Source organism: Eurypyga helias, unplaced genomic scaffold (genome assembly GCF_000690775.1).
Source record: "Eurypyga helias isolate BGI_N326 unplaced genomic scaffold, ASM69077v1 scaffold24301, whole genome shotgun sequence".
NCBI classification, from domain to species: domain Eukaryota; kingdom Metazoa; phylum Chordata; class Aves; order Eurypygiformes; family Eurypygidae; genus Eurypyga; species Eurypyga helias.
Window position 1 is genome coordinate 9,215 of NW_010233082.1, and position 4,388 is coordinate 13,602.

Here is a 4,388-nt window from a genome sequence, read left to right on the forward strand (position 1 = left end):
TAAAACGTGCGTCTGAGGGAAAGAACGAGAACGTTTTGTCATACAGCGTAGCTGTGCGGAAAAGACTTACTTGATTTGACTTGTAACTACTTGGCTATTGGTGATGGCATCAGCAAATACAGAAATATTACAGGATAACTCTCTGTGGGGAAAAAAGAATGTCTTTTTTTCCCCCATCTATAAGAATTGAAGGGAAATGCAGTGTGTGTTTGAAGTTCTGCCGTTGAAATGCTTTCCACATAACTGGCTTTACCAAAATGGAAGAGTGAATTCATAGCTTGGAAGTTTCTAAAAATGTCTCTGCCAAATGTGCACGGCTGCTATCGCATGCCAAGTGGTCCAGAGCAAGCCAGGCTGGAATCTCTGGGGGCTGAGAATATCCAGGGGGCACGTGCATACTTGTCTGCAAATATGTGGGGCTCTTTGGAAGCCGGGGGGAAATCAGCTTAGTGTTACTTCGCCTCCCTATTTGTACAGGTGTGATTTCATCAGGAAAGAAATCTTAAGCAAATATTTCAGTGAGATGTGCCCGTGTGATTGTACGTTGCTGCAAAGTGCACCAAGCCCTTCATGTAATTGCCAGCTGAGTGCTTGCTCTGTTCTGTCCCTCAAGGTGTGATAAGAGTTCTCCAAACCCGCAGCAGGTGCTGGGCACCACAACCAAACACACTCAGCGCTGCCAGAGCAGGGTGACAGCCACAGTATGGGTCGGTCAGCATGCTCTGCTGTATAAATGCCAACTCTCCACCAATTCATGTTTTCTAATTGCTGAACAATTGATGTAGTTCTTCCTCTGAGTAGTTGGCGAGAGGAGGAACCTTCCTTCCAAACTTAGCCCTTTCAGCAGGGCTGGAAGTTTGCTCTGCTGTTGTCATCCAGTTTCCCTGGTTATCAGTGTTTTAGCTCAGAGTCACAGACCGGTTGACGTTGGCAGGACCTCTGGGATCCATCCGGTCCAGGCCCCTGCTCAAGCAGAGCCACCCACAGCCACTTACCCAGGACCATGTGCTGATGGCTTTTGAGTATTTCCAAGGATGGAGACTCCACAACCCTCCAAGGCAGCCTGGGCCACTCCTCCATCACCCTGGCTGTAAAAAAGTGTTTCCTGATGTTCAGAGGGAACCTCCTCTGTCCTGGTTTGTGCTCATTGCCTCTGGTCCTGTCACTGGGCACTACTGAGGAGAGCCTGGCTCCCTCCCCTGTGCACCCTCCCTTCAGGTATTTATAGCCATTGATAACATCCCCTTCCCCTGGATAAGAAGCCTTCTCGGGGCTGAACAGCCCCAGCTCTCCACACCCATTCAGTCTTCATTTGCACTGTATTAATAAATATAAATAAATAAGTATGGTATTTTGAGCATTAGTTGAGAAACAAATTCAGCTTAAAGGAGGTGGAAACAGCCTGTGTTTGCATTGTAGTACAACATTCGGTTCCCTCTTCTAATGCAGCGGGTCATGATATCATTCAATATTTCTCTAATCCTGTACATCCTAAGGTGTGCTTGTTAGGAAATAATGGGATCTGTTGATGATGATGTAATCTTTCCAAGATTTGATGACTGCAGGATTTGTTACTTAGATGCAAAGAACCTAAAATGTTCACAGGTGAGGAAGTCAGACTTCTTAAGTTTCTTTGCTGTGTACTGCATTGCTCAAAGCTTGGGAGGAGAAAAAAAAAATTTAAATGCCAGTGCTTCCTGCAAACAAATCTCAAATCACGTCATTTAAATTCATGTTGTGTACTGGCTGCTGCGGTATCTGGAGCAGTATCATCTTGATGGTTGTCCCGTGTGCCATGAATGTCCGTGCTCACATCAAATGTTGACTGAATAAACACTTCCCAAGCTGCCAGTCAAGAAAGAATGGTCCATTCCTGAAAACTGATGTTCTCCTGGTTGTGGGCTGTGCTGGGATCTTTGACTCCTGGACTAATTGCAAACGAGAGTCACAAAACCAGTTATTACTCCACCTGCTACCTCTGCATATGTCCCATTGTGTGTCAGGTTTTTCAATTGTATAAAATACATCCTGGGGCTCTTGTATCATCCTGCTGCTACCCAAAGCTGTTTGTGGACAGGTTAATGCAGGTGTCTGTCCCTGCAGCTGGTTCAGAGTGAGACTGTTACACTGAATAAACTTTATCTGCTTGCTTATATAAAACAGTTCCAGCAGGGGCTGGGCTGCTCTGTACAACAGGGCAAATGACAGTCCCACTGAGCTGAGATTTTTGTTTAGCACAGGAACAAGCCATGAAAGTGTTTGTGCCAGTTTCTTTAGGTGGCACATTGCAAGAGATGCTCTGGATGTGCAGGTGCACTGTAACTGTGCCTTGAAGATTTGATCCTCGTCCACGTAGACAGCGCTGCAATCTGAGGGAGGGACTGGGAATCTTTAGTAACTTAATTGGGTTTAGGGCCAGGTCCTTTATGTGGTGTGCACGGAGATCTCTAGTCAGATGAGCAGAGACCCAACACATGTGAAATCAGAGAGGAAGGTGAGAAACGGGTCCTGAGTTTACTCATTTACTCATGCGCTGTTTATCTGCTCGGTTCCCTCTCTCCCTTCAGGTTCCGTATCATATTTCTGTTACTGATAAATTCTTGCCAGTGAGCAAGATCACGCACCTCTGGAGCTGCCCAGCTCTGTGAGTCTGCCTGCACTGTTAGGGGCAAAAACCTGTGAGCAGAGAGGAGCTGCTGCATCTCCCCTGATGTAGAGCTGCTCTTCCTTTCTGTCTGTGGCCTCTGTCAGCCTTTTGGTTTCCAGAAAGATTGTTTTCTCCTAAGTAATCCACCAATTTTTGACAGTTTTTTCCCCTATTGCCATGTGTCTCCTATTTCGGGAATCCAAACCTGAGCTTCAAATTCTTCACTTGATGCGACACTGATAAAAACAGCTCATCCATTTCAGTGTGATCACCAGGGAGGAAATTATGAATTTAGGAATGAAACGCATGGCAGGATCTTCTCACATTCTTTAAAAAAGATGGGCTGGATCTTTCAAGTCTGACTCGAGGCTCCAAAATGACAGTAAAAGCTTGCAGAGTGACCTCCTGCCATGGCAGCGCTGGAGGAACTCCAAGAGCTCACAGGGATTTGCAGCACTGTAGTTACAGGGGAGCACGGCAGAAAATCTGCTGCTTCCTTCAGCCATCTGGCTTCTGAAACCTCCCGCAAAACTTTCATCTTTTTCTTCTTAAAAAGCAAAGGTTAAAATAGGAACCAGTGGCAGAAAGTGAATGCAAATTAGCTCCCTTTCCATGCTTGACAGTTTATCAACATGGGAAGCAGTTTAATCATGAGAGATCGCCAGTGACGTCAAAACAGATCTGTAAAATGAGCAGTAGTTCAACTAAATGGAGAGTGAAGGTCTGAATAACAAAGATCAGGTTTCATTCATATATTATGTTCTGAGTAACACTAAATCTACAGACAGTCTGGTTAATAATGGTACGTCCATAAGGACCTAGTTTTTTCCTTCTGTTCTTATTTCTTCTTAAGTGAGTTTTTGACAGGATGCATATTGTTACATCTCGGTTATAAGTTTAGTGATGCCGCATCTCTTCATTGACTCCTTCCTTAATATGTTAATTCTGATACTGCCTTTAAATGGGCTTCATGCACCCAGAAGCCAGATCCTTGTTCTGCCTGGGCTGTGACAGAGCTCTGACGAGTAGCGAGTAACCATAGGAAAGGTGAATATTCAAGTCCTTTACTGTCTGTAATTATTCACACTATTGCATGTTCACTGGAAGATGCCACTTAGTTGTGTCGCTGTGTAAATGTGCTTGGTTGGGGGCAGCAAAGCCAGCACTGATTTCCCAGGCTGAAGTCCCTCCACTGGGCTGGGGCTGCTGGTCCCAGGGTCCACGAGCAATACCTGGAATAAACTCACAGCTTCTGCCACCATGTGATCGTAAGAAGTATCAGATGCTACACAAGCAGATGTGTATGGTCTTCACAGTAGCAAACAAATGCATTAAATACGGACTCTACAGAATGCTTCATAAAAAACAGCCTTTAATTTGCCTCTGGTAAGGGTTTGCTTTTAGTGTCATGATTTTAGGTCTATTGTGTAAGCGTTGAGTGCCAAAATCGTAAGTGTGGAGCATTTCTCTGCCTAGCTACACCCTCACCCACTAGCTATTCCCATGGACTCCATGTGAGTAGGAAGGGCTTTGCCTGGCCTGCCTGGGTTTGTGTGGCGCTGAGGAACACGACACGGTTCCAGCGTGGACTTTGGGTGGTACTGTACAGCGAGAGCTGTGGCGGTCATGGCCATGCGTCTGCCTCAAAGGGATGTCCTGGGTACTAAAATGCTGGATAAATCCTTGTGCAGCTGTGCAAAACCATTAGAAATAATTTGGTAGGAGCTGTGAGAAGCAAATC